At 39.5% G+C, this 17665-nt stretch overlaps 1 protein-coding gene across 2 annotated transcripts in view; it reads left to right on the top strand.

Annotated features, from left to right (window-relative positions):
• UNC5C (unc-5 netrin receptor C) overlaps positions 1 to 17665 on the top strand; it is a 232771-nt gene that overhangs the window by 5290 nt on the left and 209816 nt on the right. The gene's annotated exons all lie outside the window — the stretch shown is intronic.

The raw sequence follows: 17665 nt of genomic DNA, 5'->3' as shown, positions 1-17665 counted from the left end.
AAGGATGCAGCGTAAGGAATAAGAGGCAAAGTGGTGGTTTTCCAGTTAACTATGACCTCCATCTGCAGAGCTGCAGAATAATGCTGTACAGAGGCACAGTTCAGTTCTGACCGTTTCCAAGGGCTGAAGAATGGTGGTGTTTTAGGTGATTTATTGTGTGTGCTCAGCAGAGTCTGGTCTTGGGAGTCAGTGCCCCTAGAGCTCTCCATCATAACATTATCCAAGAGGTGATCTGAAGGAAATGGCAGTAAGTCTTCTGGGAGGCCAACTGTATCCAAAAGAAGACTTAACTGGCTTCGTTTGTAAGTGAACATTTGAAAATATGTTGAAAATGGAAATGTTTGTGAAGCAGCTAGCATTGAGCAAATAGAAACAACAGAATTCTCCTTAATTTTGCACATAATTTGTTACCCCATGCTTAATATAATGGGGCCATCTGCAAATATTCCAGCCCCAAATTCTGGCAGTGTGACAGGGAGAGAATTTATTCAGTATTGTCTTTGTATTTGTAGTAGATGTGCTTAAACATTTTGCAGAGTGTAGATTGTGTGTTGGTTTTTGTTTTATTTAGATTCATCTTTCTAAGGTAGGGATGTGGCACACAGAACTGACTGTAAGCCATGGGCATACATACTAGCAGAAAAAGGTGAAATGAAACCACAAACTGTAGTGTGATCCAGTTGCTTTCTTCAGGACTGGCTCTGCACTTTCAAGTAGTATTCACAAGTCAGGCACTGTGGTTCAGAGCATGAGCAAGAGCTGCTAAAGGGTTTCCCAGCTTGTCATAACCTTGGAGATGCTCTTGTGCAGCATTCATCCCCCCTCTCCCCCAGGTAGTCGTCATCGGAGCAGCTTCCTTTTGCCTTCCTAACTTCATCCCAAATCACATGTGTTCAGCAGGAAAAATGGGATTTCCTCCTAATTCATCAAACACTGGGACTTGGGGAGTCCCTTTATAGTTTGGCACATTATTACCTAGAAGCTCTGGGCAAAAGCAGTTTCACTTAAAAATTTTATCAATGCAGAAAACTCCATTGGGGCGGGGGAGGAGAAGAATAGTTTTTGTTTATTTGCTTGGGGGAAGGGGATGTGGCTGACACCCTTCAAGAAACCTCCCCCCAACAAGAAACCTTAATCAAAACCAGAAAGGATTCAGTTCTTTTAGCAAAAAGGTCGGTAACATACCAAATATTTGTTCTGCTGGCCAAACTCTTCTTTTTCCTCCCCTTTCTAAAAGTCTCCTGGATGTTCAGTGAAAATAAAAATGTTAGACATTATGGAATATTCAGACAATAACAGCTTTCATTCTTCTTTACATTTATAAAAATATCCCAACCAGATTTGTGGAAAGTTTCACTATTAAGCTTGACTTACAGTCCTGATTCAACACAAATTAAGGCATGTATTTGTAGCACTTCCTAGATCTTGTGCTCCTTTTATATCTCACTGATTTGACTGAGGTGGAGAAACACAACTAGGCCATGGTGCCTGCCTCAGGAAGGACAGGCAGCTCTGGGGTTAGGTGAGTGCTTTTGCTAGTCCTCAAACACACCTCTCCCTGCTGCTCTAGCTTGCATAGGTGCAGTAATACCATAAAAGTAGGGTCTTTCTATACATAGTGCAGTGTTCAGAGCCTCTCCAAATTCTCACTTTTCTTGGTTACGAGGTCTGCATTGGAACAACAAAGAGAAGGCAGCAAAGAAGTTGTGTGTGCACACCAACTGGTGGCACCCCACATGGGGAACATCTACAATTGCCTCCTTAGGATGGTTTTGCTATGTTTGCATTGCTGGAGATCGTGAGAGTTTCTCATTGGTTACATTGCAGTAACAAGATTTTTAATTCACCTTGCTGAACTGGGAGGAGAGCTGTGTTTTATTGCTGTTTGGTGGAGAGATGTCAGGTGAACTGCTGAAGAGTGTGTAGCAAATGTGTATGGGAACCAGAATGAGAAACAGAGGCTTGTGAATGCTGGAGATGGTGTTTTTTCTAGTCCCTCCTTCTCCTCATCTGAAAATCCCAAAGATGGATACTGTGGTGGGAATGCTGTGCTGAAGGTTCTCAGATGTTTTCCTAAAATTGAATTTACCGGGTCTACCCAACAATTTGTTTATACATGCGGGCACCCAAAAGATGCCTAAAACATGAAGGGCAAAACCACATGCCATTGCTCAGAACAGGGATGCTTTGTGGGAACTCTGAATTTACACTGGCAAGTGTTTAAAATGGACTTGGTTAGACCAGTGAAATTATCCCAAACAGCCTACATTTGCAAGGAGTGATAGCAGTTCCAGTGGGTAACAGCAGTGCTGCTGTAAATGGAATAAGGGTCACTGCTTTGGGTGGATTTGTTTTGTTTAAATCTGCAATTCAGGAATATCATATTCAACTGAATGAAGCAGCTTACACCCTGTTGCCTTATGACTTGCCAAAGCCCAGGTTGCCTAGGCAATTAAATCAGTATCTTTTTTTCTCTCTTGGAGGTAACATTATCAACAATAATGCTAAGGAGCTTGGAAAGGTTTTACTGGTCTGGCAACAGCTGAGAATTTTCTTGTTAGGTAGTTCCTCCCAATCCCTTTTTAGTTATTTTCAAGAAGTAAAGTAGCTTTATTTCTTAGTCTCATATTGAGTGAGAGGTTGAAACGTTAAGCTCTGTGGATTAACGGTGTATCCTTTGAGAGAAAGGAAAGCCTGCGTTTTCCTTGGTCCCCTGAGTAGTGGATGTGATTTTTTGAGAGATCTTGAATTTCATCAACTAGACAGGGGGAAACAGGCAAGTAAGCTTTAACTTATCTGTCTAAAGAGTTTGACTCATCTGTGTGCGTTTAGGAAACCTGTTTGAACTCCTCGTTTTTCCTTTGCTTGATTTTAGTGCATCTCATGAGGCAGCAAGAAGAGATCACCACAAGATGATTGTTAGACATTCAGAGAGTTTTTGAGAGCTGTGTTATAACCATAAACTGGTTGAATAACTATTGGAGTGTGAATTCCTGTTCTCCTATGGTATTTGGTGTATTTATGTATTGCATAGATGTATCGCTTGTCTTCTTCAGTTCCAACATGCATGTTTATACTAGAAGTTTACGTATTGAGAGAGAATAAGGATGTAGTCTCCCTGAATAAGGTTAATTGCAGTTCAGTCATACCAAAAGGGGGGAATGAGAAGTGGGACCGAATAGCAAGTGAGGTTAAGACCGTTCTCGTGCATTGGATTTACCTACACGAACTGTAACAGATCTACTTCTGTTTGCTGAGAATAATTCAAGGTATGCATGTGCACTCTTAGTCTGAATTAATTTTCTCTGTTATTAATATGTCTCCCAGTTCTGCCAGCTGCTTTCAGAATTAACAGATGTATTCCTTTCACCTCTCAATTGTACAGCATCAACAGCTTTCAGCAGCAACCAGAGCATGTAGCAGCGAGGCGCTCAGTCTGAAATTTTGGATGGTCTGCAGTCACTGAGAATAAAGTGTAATCTCTGTGGCTTGAGCTTTTGTTCTAAGTTTAGGACAAAACTCACTGGTGTTTTCAACTAGTAGGACATAAAATTTCCTTTCTCTCTTGTTTGCCACAGATCTGAAAATATGAGTTAATTATGGAAAAATCCGAATTCTGTCCAGTTAAGGGATGGGGCTATAATTAAATGGTGAAGAATATGCCCTGGTACCAGCAGTGTTCCTGCTGAATTGGCTCATGAATTACCAGTATTCCTTGCTGTAAGCTTTTTGGCCCAAAAGCTGCGATGGTTTTTGGCAAATCATCATCCCCATTAAAAATTCCTTTCACACAGACATTACAAACACAGCTTAGGGACTTCCTTTCTGCTTCCTCACCAGTTTCTGAAGGTGAGGGTAACTTTTTCAGTCACTTGCTGAAATAAAACACAGTGTTCTTCTTATGCAGCACATCTCTGCTGACAAGGATACGAGTGCTGGTTTTCCTTGTCTCTCTCATTTAAAATAGCTGTGCCTTAGCAAGTAGGAAATGCCTAATTTCTTGGTTATTACTGAGTATCTAGAAAGTTTATAGCTAGAAAGTTCAGAACTTAGTGGTGTCAGTTTACTTTTGTTTTCTTTTTTTTTTTTCCCCCATACTTAAATCAAGGATATACTTACACAAGTCCAGGCTGTGGCCAACAAAATATATAGCTCCATTAATTTCAAAGACAAGACATAGCAGCTGTAACAGTTTTGTGTAAAAAAAAAAAAAAAATTATATCAACACAGTAGAGTGAGTCTCACAAATACACAGACCTTGATATAGCCTTTTTCTGGTTTGTTTGTTTTTTGCTGTCAATTTTTTTTGTATGTTTTGTTTATTTTTAGGTTCACTAATTTGAATACTTTCGTGGCTTTCCATTCCTCTTACATGTAGTGATACGGCTTAGCTGTACAGAGATTAATACCATGCCTTACTTGAAAATCGGTTGGTGAGGATATTCCAGGCAATTTTTCTTTTCTTGGGTTTTGCCACATTATTCCCAGTAGGAACACTGACAGCCAAATGCCACCAACTGTAGCAGATACCCACATAAATGTCTATTACACACAGGTGAATGCCTGGCGATTATCTGCCTCAGCTTTCTGTTGTTTTTAACTGAAGTCCTCTGCTACTGTAAAAGCATACTCAGGCTTCTGAGGCTGGAGTTATAAATGTAACAGCTGGTAATAAAAGCGGTGATTATCCTGGGCTAGGTAGCAGAATGAGTAGCACCATGTGTCTTTTGACAAAGGCAAAAATCTTCAGTTTCTGCTAGCTTTTGTGCTTTCAGTGTCATGCAGTATTTCTGTATGAGTCATCTTTTTTTTTTTTTTTTCTGCTAAGTCTTTTATATATTAGTTCAGTGTAGTAAACATAGCTTATTGGGTAAAATCTACCAAATCTTGAAAAGAAAAGTACTAGTTCATTTACTTGCGTTGTAAATGTGTCTATCATTTTGCAATCTCCAGCAGAAAGTCTTAAATTTGCATTTATAAGAACCATTTACAAAGAAAACTGATTTTACATGACAAAGTGACATGCCGTGGAGTATGCATCTGCTAAAACTTTGCTGATGAGCTTATTTTACAGGAACTTGGTTTCATTGTAAAAAAAAAAAAAAAAAAAAAAAAAAAAAAAAAAAAAAAAAAAAAAAAAAAGAAAAAAATGCTTTCTCTTGGGGAAATCAACCAATGACAATACCTACATCATGTTTTTCTTACTATCTCATTAGTTTTGCTGGGTTGCTTGGGATTTACATCTGAGTAACATGAAGAAAATTTGGTCTTTTGTCCTTAAAGTTTTATATCTGCCAGCACCAATGCAAGATGTGTATTTTGTTTGTGGAGGCCGGGCTGAGGTTAAGTTGGTTTTAAAGATAACAGTAGATTCCAGCGTCCTTGCATTTGTTTTGTATTTGGTGACAGTCACTAAATCAGAGGAAGGAATGTTCAAACAACATGCTTGAGGAAAAGTGATTTTTATAGAAAGGGCCCGTTCCTGCTAATAGCCAGTAACTGCACATAACCCCACTGACATTAAAAGTCCATTAGCTAAGCCCAGTTTAAACAGCAGCTGATGCTATGTCAGCTAAATGTACAATGGAATTTTTCATGTAATGCAGCAATAGCACTTCTGTAATTTTTTTAAATGTATGTACATTAAGTAAAGCAAATGTCATCTGATAGTAGTAGGATGAAGAGTTCATATTAAAGTAGGGAGAGTTGTAATCATACTGAAGATCCCATCTGGCTGCATTAATAGCAAACAAAAATAGAAGAGAAGCAATGAGCATCAGGTTTGTGAATTGAAGCTAAATTAGCAAATTCAGCATACAGACTTCTGTAACGCTGCATAACCACAGACCAGCTTATCTGTTTGGTTCTTTACCATGAAATATGTTATGACCTTGCTCAAGAACATTTTCTACTGAAGCCAGTAACATGCTTTGTCATGTAGAGCACTGGGTTGCCATGGGGGGGAAAAAAAGTTATTTGCTGTCTATTTAGGAAATATGTCTCATTATGTAATATGAGAGCATTTAAACTTGTCAGTATACAGTGTTTGTATGCCTCTGGTCCTAAATTCTAGTTAACTATTTCTACAACAAATAGCATCTTACACATACCACTTATGTATAGGAAAAAGGATACAGAGGGACGGTGAGAAAATGGTGCGTGTTTATTAAAAAGAAAGGGAGCATGACAAATGTTGAAAGAGTAGAAATGGTCTCATCTTCAAAAGCAGCCAGCAGAGTGGGGTCCTCTCCTGGAGCACCACTTAGCACCCAGGTTGGCAATTTGAACCCAGTTTAATTCTGAAAAGTTGTCTTGAAGTCACCTTTGAAAACAGATATTGTGCTATAAAGCCATTGTGGAGGCTGTCTAAGGGATGTTTAGTGAGCTAATGCAAGAACTGAGGCAGAGGGGTAATTAGCTCGTTGCTGTCGTTCTCACAAACTTCACCTCCTCTTTGCTGTTATCAGTCCATTAGTGAAACCTTGTACAAGTACTGACAAGAGCAGAGCTTAAATACCTGATCTGGGTAGGCATACCCACAGCAAAAATCCTGCAAGCACATCTGGAGGGCTCTCTTAAACTCGTAACAAACCACGTTAATAGTGCAAAACTCTCAAATGTGGCGTGAGGCTTGGCTGATTTTTTTGTTTAATTATTATTTTTTTTCTTCCCAGGCTGCAGGAGTCGACATTAGTAGTGTGCTCAGAGCAGACCATGTGTTTGTGAACCACAGGCTTTAAGGAGAGTAATTCAATTGCATTTTTTCCCTTCTGGAACATAACATGTAAACATATTACTGAAGTAAAGCCTGGCTTTAATTACAAGCAGTAACTTTTCATGTTGACAGATTTTCACATGGAAAGCTTTACTGAAAATGAGAGGAGACTTCTTTTTTTTTGCCATCATTATTTCTTGCTGCCTAGTGCTTTTATCAAGTACAGTAAAATACCATTTGTAATTAATTCCAGTGGACGTGTTTAATATAATTACCAAACAAAATCCTGTTTACTAACATATTGCTTGTGAAACCAGTCTGAATAATCTGGTCTCTGCACACATAAATCAGGCAGTAATAACAGCTGTAAATATTTCACAATATACTTAAGAGTGCTTTGATTTTAATACTGAGTCCACTTTGGGGTTTAAAGGATAAAAAATAGGTCAAAAGTGACTTTTTCTGTATGTTTTTGTCTCATCTCTTGCGCCATTTCTCCTGTTATTGAAAAAAAAAATTCATTATTGTATTTGATTATAAAAAAAAAAAGTAAATATATACATTTTCATGTGCTGGGAGAATTATGTAAATGAATTAGGCTGGAGCTGACAAAGTGATGCTGTTCATATTGACATGGGACAGTTACAGTCATGAATACTTTTCATTGGAAGAAGAATTGCAATACCAATATTCTTCGTCTTTCAGAAAGTTTTGCTATTTTTACCCATCTGGATGTCTGTCTGTTGCACATTAAGCCTGAACCATGTGCATAATCATTTTCATCTCCTAGTTTTATGCAGACAATTCAGGGCCCCCTAAGGACTGTGAAAACCTAAGGTGACAAGAAGCTAGGTTTGTAGCGGAGTGCTGGGAGACTTGTGAGCCTGTGATGTACTAGATGGAGGCTTTCAGGGAAGACTTTGAGTCTGTATTTAAATAGAAAGAGAAGAGGAGATCAATAGTCTAGTACAGAATAGTTGGGGTTGCTACTAAACCGTCTTTGCGTTACGATTGTGTGTGTAAATGTGTTCAGTTCAGAGAAGGGCCTTGAAGTTCTGTGAAAAGGTTTATAATCATCCTGCAAGTCTTTTTTTTTTCCCCAAAGCAAAGGCTTTGAAAAACAGTAATGCAAACCAAAGTATTTATCATTTTATTTTTCTTCTGTGGTTGGATTCCCCCACTGAAGTTGACATAAATTGGCAAACATTTTGTCCATCACTTTCTTTCTTCTTTTTCAATACCTGGAGCTTGGCTGTGGCTCAGCAGAGTTTTTTTTCATAGCAGGCCAATGAAGATCTGTGATGTAACTGGTACTCCAAGACACCATTAATATTTTCTGCAGTTAGTAAGAACTACAAGGATTGTTTGCAGTCATTTATGCAAACAAAAACTTACTGTTAAGCAAAACTTCTGGGATGTTCTGATTGTGTCAGCTCTCAAAGATGTCTGACATTTGTACAATTTTCTCAGCTTTCTGGTGTCATGTAAGCATTTTGGAATTCAGTGGGTTAATCATATGCATTTCTGGCTCCCAAGCTGTGAAGAGGGATGTTTATTAAATAAAAATTGCAAGGGTTTTCTAATGTACTCATTTATTTTTCTTTCTTCTTTATGCTCATCAAAAGAAAGTCTAGTTGATCCTTTAGAAGTTTCCCATTTTGAACTGTGAATTTCAGGACTTCCATAGAAGTACATTAGTGAGGAACTATTTGCTGCATCTTCTGCAGGGTCAAAATTTGTCTTAAAACGCTCTTGGATACTTTTTGTCAGCTCCTGAAGTTTGGTTTATTTAAGCATATTAACTCTTAACCATAGTCCAAAGTAGAAACAGTGGTATTGCTTGTTGTCTGAAGTGGCATCTGAAAAATATATGCACAAAATAACCTATTTCTTATTATTATCAGTCATGCTTATGATAAATTAAAAGTACCAGGAAATGGTTTTTTAAGGTCACTCTTTAAAAAACAATAAAAATCAAAACTTAATTCTCTATCAGACTTCATCTAACTTTATCTTGCTTTTAGATGGTCAGTGTTTTAAGATACATCAATATACTTTCTTAAATATAAACTGCTGTCATTTTGCAATCAGTATTCATCACTATCAACTTCATATGGGCACCTAGGAATGCAAAGCTATGGTTTGCAAAGGTGTAACTATACAGTGTGCAGCAGGTGATTGTTTCTGAAGAGGCTCCTAAATAATGTACTTCGATTTTTGGAAGCTGAAGTGCCACTTCTCAGTTTTCTGAGAACTTGCACTGAAGGCTGAGTCATTGGTTGAGAATACTGCAGTGTATGAAAAATACTAAACTGCTTTGTTATGTGTGTGTGCATACAGTGTCCACTGTCCTTTGAGAAATTTTTATATATATAATTAATTAATCACAAGGAATTTCTGAGCTGAAATAACTTACATAAATGTTTGTACTTTTCCCCCACAAACACAACTAAAAAGGTCGTGTGAGTCTATTGCAAGTCTACAGACAGTGAAATATTATTTCGGAAGATGCATTTACCTGTAGGGTGAAGAGATGACCTGACAATAGCCCTAGGCTCAAAATTCTGTTTTCCTGATTTGTGTGCTGGTTTGTTTATCAAATGTGGGATTGCTTAATATCAGGTGATGTGACCTTTAGTTTTCAGCTGCCACCATTATCTAACTGGAAACATAAATCTTCCTGTAGTAGCAAAAAAACCTTAACAAGATTTTCTGCAGTACCATATTTTCATGACTTGAGGGCCACCTGGTCTGATAGGTGTGTGCAAAAATTTCACAGAACCAGAATCTCAGAATCACAGAGTTGTAGGGGTTAGAAGGGACCTCCAGAGATCATTGAGACCAACCCCCCTGCCAAAGCAGGTTCCCTAAACCAGGTCACACAGGTAGGCGTCCAGGTGAGACTTGAATATCTCCAGAGAAGGAGACTCCACAGCCCCCCTGGGCAGCCTGTTCCAGTGCTCCGTCACCCTCACCATAAAGTTCTTGCACATGCACGAGTCTGGGGCTAGGGAAGGCCAACAGCATTTTGGTTAGGAAGGATGTAGACACCAGCTGGTGTAAGCATACATATAAATGCATCTTAATGTGTTGAGGTGCACAGGTAAATTGTGTATGCAACTTAGCCTCATCTGTTCATCACAAGTTTCAGCTCTTGGGCTTTAGTTTTTGAGCCTTCTGATTATGATCAGGTTTGCTGCCTTTCTTGGATGGAGGGGCCTTCAGCAAATGCATTCCTTTGCTAAACGCTTTAGTGCTGTGCCAGCTGAGGGCTGTGAACAGCTCCAGTTTTTACAAGATTTTGTTCATCAGGGAGAGATTTCTGTCCCATCTGTTGGGATGGAAAAATTTCCATGTCTCTAAGCATGCCTTTAAAGTAAATGAAATAAAGGAGCAGAGACAGCAAAGCATATCAGAGATCAATCCCAGTGCTAACAAAGAGCCCCACATTAAAACAGGGAGGCAAATGTTTCTATCTTTACAAGATCTTGTCCCACTAGAAAGAATCAAGAAGAAAAGATAGCCATCTAGAACAGCAATTATTGGCTAAAATGTTTTTTACGACTGCTAGTTGGTTGGGAATCTTTTAGTTTTTAAAAAAAGCACAGCTTGCAGAAATTTTTTGGGAAGACATTAAAGCCGCTCATCACCACACCAGTGCAAAGGTTTGGCCAAGTATGATATTCAAAATGAAAACACTGTGCTCATATTGCCCCTAGAACAGAAATATCTCCCTGATCCTGGTCAGCAAGTGAACTTTCCTCAGCAGGTCTGGGTGTCACTGAGGCTCTGTCTAGCTGCTGCACTTGCCAGCTGCTTTTGACCATCTCAGAAGGTATTTACTAAAACAACACTAAAAGTGAATTTTCATCATTGGCTTTTCTCAAAGTAGGCAATGGAAAATTAAAACAAACAAAAGCCAACCTGAATAGGATTAGTGGTTTCAAATACTAATTAGTAACAGTAGAAAAAATACATTTCTCTGGAGAATTAAGAGTTTTGAATACATTACAGTATTTATTTTCATTTCCCTGGGCGGCAAAACAGATACTGCACTGTATAAAGAAACTAAAGTATCCTCCTTCCCCCAGAACATGTTTATAAAGATGATGTACAAAGTATGTCTTCTATTTTACTTGCATGAAGACTTGGGATGGGAACAAACTTACTTATGGGATTTAAGGCTGAAGAAAGGCAGCATTTTGTTCTTCCAGCCAAACAGAGATTTGTTCTGGGGAGCTGGGCAGTGTGCATTTAGCAACTGGTTCTAAAGCCCATGGCAGACACATGTGGGCAGTCTGGTTAAGGTTACCAAAGCGCGTGCTGCATTATGCTACCGAAAGCAACAAAAGGAAGATTATTATAAAGAAACCACTCCTTTCTGTGCAGGCACAGAACACAGAGCTGGCTGAGTCTGCCTAATTACTGCAAGGGCTCGTGCAGTGCTCTGTTACTGGGGCTTGTTTGCAATCAAGTGGGCTGAGTAATGCCCTGACATAAACCAGAGGAAATGGTTAGGAGACAGGCCCATAATTACCAGCAGCAGGTGCCCATAAAGAAATGCCAGAGAGATGTTTGGAGAGGCACATGCTGCTTTGGGATAGGCCTCAGTAGTCTCAGACCAGGCTGGCAGGCAGGTCAGTAAGAGCTGGGGTGAGTGGTAAAGCACTCCATGAAAACCAAAAGAAAAGTCATGTAAATTGAAGGGTTCTTAAAATAAATGTTTTACTATCTGCATGCTTTTATCGCCTACACTGTTGTAATTACAAGGCCTGTTAAATAACAAAGTAGTACTTTAAAAAGCAAAGACAAAAAATAAAATTGCCATCTAGTAATCTCTTAATGTTGTGTCATTTATTTATTTTTTCAATGGGAGTTCATTCCTTATTCATCCAAAAACTGTTTCAGGAGTCTGTGTGTGGTGTGGGCAGCACTCAGAAGTGCAGTTTTCCAAATTGTTTTTTTTTTTTTTGCCTGGTACAAAAGATACCTTAGTGTCATCATTGTCTCTAAATGCCAGAGAAAAAACTGCGGAGCTGAACAACAACAAAAAATGGCAGAACACGAGGTGTTTTGGTGAGAGATTTGGAGAAAAGATGATGTAAAAAGAACTGATAAAGTTGATTTAAGCGCTTTGGGGTTTCATACTCATGGGAAACGTCAAATGAAAATGTAAAGTGGGAGTGAAGGCAGAGTTCTGCACAAATCATGTCTCTCATGACCAGTCCTATTAACATTTCAAGTACAAGGACACTTTTGCAACTGTCTGTGTATCAGTGTGGTCAGTCAGTCCTATTCCTCTGCGTGCAGCTGTGCAAGGCTATGGCCTAGAACAAGGGATCCTACCAAAAACTTGCTGATAAGAAGAGGAACAGCCTCTTAGGAAGCATTTTAGAGCAGGAATATCTTTGAAGAATTGTTAATGTAAACTCCCTGTTACAGGAACTCTCATCAGAAAAGTGTTGCTGATGTCTACTGATTACATTTCTTTTTTGTATCTTGAAAAGTAAATGATTTTTTTTTTGTATTGATGTGCAGGAAGTGTTATTGAATCTTTCTTATGAGTCATCAGTGAGATCTATAGAAGCCTAACTAGATTGCATCGTTAAACTTGGTAAGATTGCCAGCTCTTTTTACATATGCAGAAGAAAGGAAAATACAATGTTCCTTTTGGTTATTTAAATTATGTGTGAGTGAGTGAATTTTATGGAATCAAATACTTCTTAGCATAGAAAGAAAGCATGATGGATCTATATTACCCCATTAATTCCAAAATATGCTTAGCAGGGATTTTGGGGGAATACTTTGTTTTGCTGCCTAATGGTACCACATATTTATCACTGTGAAAACAAGCAAAGAAGTCAATCGTTCATTATGTGTGCCAGAAAGGCTTGCCACAGTCACAATGGTGATATGTCAAAACTCAGTCTCACTTTAAAAGAACAGGCAGGATTTATTCTGGAACTGTACCAAAATGGACCAATCCTTCTCAAAAATATGAAGCTGGGATCAATTTTGCAAAGTTAAAATAAACAGTAGTCATACTTGACCCAGTATATTATGCTAACAGAGGAAGAAATTTAAAGGGCCGTGTGTATCTATGGATTTGGCTTGATTTAACATTAAACACGATACAGTGGATCAAAAATTATCCACTAACTTAAAAACTATTCATAATAAAATTTAGGAATAGTTTTCAATGCATTTTTGTATTCTACACTGTTTTCTTATACATATTTTTCTTTTTATGCCACTTGAATGAATGAATGAAGGCCGTCTTGCAAGGGACATGCAAAGCCAGTGCCCCCAGTGTAAGAATTGCTTTGCATAGGGAGGGCTCAGATCACACTCATCAGAAGCTCAGAAAGCTTTCAGATAAATATTGTACATTTTTATTTGCAGTAGGAAAAAATGTATCAGAGACAGGCATATGTAATTATCTCCATTTTGGGATGGAAACTGGAGGAGTGAGAGGCAGACCTGGAGATTCAGCAGACCCTACAATTCCCCTCTGGTGGGCTTACAGAAAGCATGGAAGTAATTTGTGGTATGAAGAGGGCTGGCATTTCTTGTTCCCAACCAAAGACCATGGAAAATGTAGAAAGACAATGCTGGGTTTTTACATGGTGAGCTGGTTCGTGAGCAGTCTTGTTGCTGCTTTCTGACTTCATCTTTGCTGCTCATCCTCAGTGAGCTGCTAGAGCAGACAAAATTAGGGGTCAGATTTCCTAATACTTTTCTTCCCATCAGGTAGACAGTCTTTCCAGAGCATTTACAAGGATGTTCTTCCTGCTGCCATGAAACTGGAGCCTATTGCTTTTCTCAGCTCATGGAATAGGCACAGGTCAGCTCTGTTTTTCATTTTTTGAGTCATGTTGCATATTCAAGTACTCTTTTTCCTTCTGGATAATGGCCGTGCTGGCTCTGGTGTTTATAAAATTGTGTTAGCGCTGGAGGGAAAGGATCTGTGGTACATCAGACTCCCTTTATTTTCTCCTGTGGAAGATGTATCTAGAAAATCCATTGCTTGGATCTCCCTGGGTGGGAGCACCTGCTGAAGCCAGCTGGAGAAATCATCTGAGCTGGCATAAGAAAAGTGCAGGATTACCTGAACAATATATCTAAAATGCATTGCTGCATCAAAGAGGGAGAGGCAAGCATGTTACCTTTCTTTTCAGGTATAAGTAACACAAAGAATAAGGGCCTGGTTATTTTCCTTTTAATTGAACATTTTGGTTAAGCTTCCCTGCAGTTTGGAGATTACTATAGTAATATACATAATATATTTGAAAGATAAAGACATTCTGATGGCTGTTAACGTGTAGTTTTCTACTTCAGCTAAGCTCCTGAATTCTTCTATTTATTCATCAAGCTAGCATTTATGGTTATGGGATGCCAAGAAGTGTTCGACACTCCACATCAGTAAGAACACAAGGAGTAAGCACAACTGTATGTGCTATCTCCAGGTAGGCTTCCCGGCAGTACATTTCCAAGAAGACAGACACTTCCTGTTTTGTAACAGATAAAACTGAAAAAACAGAGAGATAATTGAAAACAGAGAGATAATTGAAAGAAGGCAAATGGGTGGACACAAAAATGAAGAGAGATAGTTGGAATTAATTAATTCTTTGCTGACATGTTGTGGGCTCCCCACTCTTCAGGGGAGTGTGCCTGAGGGTTGTGCAGAGAGCAAAAAACTAAGCTGGTTTGGATGAGGGTGGAAGGGTGCTGAGCTGTCTGAGAAGACTCCTGCATGATCCAGCTGACAGCAGCAGCGAGTGCAAACAGAGCTGTTTGCAGCTGCCAGATGGAAGTGAGGGCCATGCTGATGACTTGGCTGTCTCTGTCCGGAGCCCTGCTGCAGGCAGGCAATGAATCTGCTGAGTGTTCATGGCATGCCTCAGGGGGAAATAAAGGCTTTTGTGAGGCATTTGCTAACCTGGGTTAGCAAAATACTGGGTATTTCCAGCAAGCGTCTCATTCCCAGGCTTCAGCTGTCCCATGGTGGAGATGGGTGAAATCATGAGCCATTTCCAAAAACCTCAGCCCGGCTCCTTCCCCTGAGCTCTGCTATATTCTCCCTGAAGGCTTGTGTATGCCTTCATGTTCAGAAATGCTTCCTTGTATTTTGGAATTTCTTGCTTTTCAGAAGTCTGTAAGAGGTGACCTGTTTCAAAAAGCTGCCAGTTTTTATCTTTCTATCAATACACCAGGCTTCTCTGGAAAAGGTGGAACTGGTGCCTTCTCCAAGCTAAATAAGGTTTCCATTTGCTGTTGAATCTGGGAATATTTTTTTACTATTTTATATAACTGTGGGTCCAAATGGGTGTTTCACTGAGTCTCAGAAATGGCAATTATCACCATGTTATCTCAGTACTGATACCAACCATTACATTAAGAGGTAAACAACATTCTCAGCAAGTTCAGAAGCTGGGGTGAAAACCACGGTAGAAGTATGCTAAACACTTGCATGCATTTGACTGGTATTAGAAAGAAAAATGGACCACCCTAGTGCAACTATAGCCAAGAAAACCGAGTTTTGGATAAGTGGCCAGAACAACCCTTGCTTTTTGGAATCAGTGAGCAAGAGTTCAAGCTTCATACAAATCCTCGTTAGCTACTGTATGGTAACTGTTACATCATGGCTTGAACCAGTGATAGAGCACCTGGTGAAGGGGTGTGGCCAGCCCTGGGAGCACAGGTGTGAGCACTTCACCTGTGTGACTGGAAGGGGTGGATCCAGGTCCAGCCCTCCCTAACTCATTTAAAAGCTGGCAGCTGACTAGGAAGGTTCTCTACTTAGAGACTGCCTTCTCTGGGAGTTTCCTGTAAGCCGTACTCCTCGGGAATTGGTAAGCTATTTCTTCTTTGTTGTGGGACTGATACTTTTCTTGGGTGACCTGAATGCTGGTCAAAGGCAATTTTACCTGCTGTTGCCTATCCTTACAGCTACAAAATGAGGCTGTGCTACAATAGCTTTAAGGTACTGCTGAGCTTCCCTGTGTTTACAGTGCCCGTACTGGTAGGGTGTACTGATAAGCACAGGAGCTCTTTCCTTCCTCCTGTTAGTGGTGGGTATACTGCTTTCAGCTGGGTGCTGCTAAAACATGGCAGCAGCACTGCTGAGATCCTAGATGAGCTATTCCTGCCATAAACTCCGTTGTCTCCCATCCTCTCCTTTTGCATGGCACTTTGCAGGCTTTGTGTAACAGACCTGTGTTACTTGGAGCTTGATGATCCTTGAGGTTCTTTCCAACACAAGTCATTCTACGGTTATACTCACAGCCTTCAGGGCACCCTGATAAACAAACTACTCTAAAACTGCCCCCAAATACTGGTGACTGTCACTGCTGTAGCAGCTAAAGCTTCATGCCTTTACTGTAAGAAGCTGCATGACGTTTCTGTGGGAGGCCAGCTCAGGCCCGCAATTCTGACAGAAGGTTACATATAACAAAAATCCCTGGTCTGCAGCAAATGCAGTACTCTGCATGATATTCACTTTTGCTTTGCTGTTCAGGCAAGGAGAGTTTGTTCTCTACGGCGCTTTAAAGTGAATTATCTGCTTGTAATTTGCACTGCAGCGATAGCTGTGCTTGTCACTTCTGGAATGGAGAGCTGAAGAAACAGGATTTGTTTTTTGCATAGGAGCAGTTGAGCTTTTTGGCACATGGTATATTTTTGCTGCTTGTATGCAGACAACTGGGCAGGAGGTTCCTATTAAAATTCTGTCCTCTGATCTTCACTGAGTACGTACCTAAACAAACACTGTAGCAGAACTCTCATGTGGTTGCTTTGCTGGCTACTTTTTTTTTTTTTTTTTTTGTATTAATGGCACAAAAGGATTTGCTTCCCTCTTTTTTTTCCTTTCTTTCAAATCAAGAGGCTGTGTTAATGATGGGTATTGGATCATTTATCTCAGGTGTTGCAATAATACTGTGCAAGGTGAAAGGAGCAGAAGAACAATAGAGTTGCACTCTCTTTGCACTGTCAACCATCAGGCTGCCCTTGAAGCAGCCTGGCTGGGATTTCTGCATAGAGAAGCTCATACTGTGTCCCTGCAGAAAACACTGGTAGGGTTGCAGTGCGTGGGACTGTCTTTTGCCCTTTGCGCTCAAGAGGAACTTGTTGAAGAATTTAAACTCCTTATAAAAACAAGGAAAATAGCATTGCAGTTTTTTTCTCTTTGATGAAATATTGTGGTTTTTTTTTTTTAACGGTTAAAGAGAGACTTAGGCACCACTTAAGTTGTGTTCAAATAATTCCAGTAGGAATTCAGCGTGGATAAGATATTGTATGAGTCCTTTGCAGAGATATAGATTAAATTAACTAGTGTCACAGTGTAGAAATTTTGTTCTGTTTTTTTTTTTTTCTAATGGTTTTCATTATATAGTTTACTGCATCAAATCTTATTTTGATATTGGGGTTATTACACAGACTTGTATTGTCATAAGAGCCTTCTTACAAAGCTATCTGTCTAGTGCATAATAAACCTGTTTCAGTCAATTCATATATGGTAAGATATTTGACATTGCAAGAAAACTTGGTTCAGCTAATTCATATGTGATACACAAAATATTTGAACTGTGAAACTGGATTTGTATTTGTAATACAACTGCTCACTTCTGGTGACGTGCAAATACTGTGCTTGTATGTCTTTGTCTTTCTGTAGAATACTTAAAGTGTTAGGTTAGTAAATTGACTGTATTAATAATGTATTGAAGTCCAATTATTGGGCAGCAACAGCTTTCAAAGTGACAGCTGAGTGATTCTTCCTAGCCTTTCTAATACTGCAAAGCTGCATCTCTGTGGGGAAGTGGTGGGTTTTGTTCTCTGGGATGTATTAGCTCCATTCATATAGCCATTGCTAGGAGTTAACAAAAGGTGGATGTGTTTTGGAGAAATGTGTGACTGAAGTTTCACAGGTATGCAAAGCCCTGATCTCCCAGTCAT

Source organism: Lagopus muta, chromosome 4, assembly GCF_023343835.1.
Source record: "Lagopus muta isolate bLagMut1 chromosome 4, bLagMut1 primary, whole genome shotgun sequence".
Taxonomy (NCBI): domain Eukaryota; kingdom Metazoa; phylum Chordata; class Aves; order Galliformes; family Phasianidae; genus Lagopus; species Lagopus muta.
The sequence above is the reverse complement of the archived record's forward strand: the minus strand, read 5'-3'. Positions and strand labels throughout refer to the sequence as shown.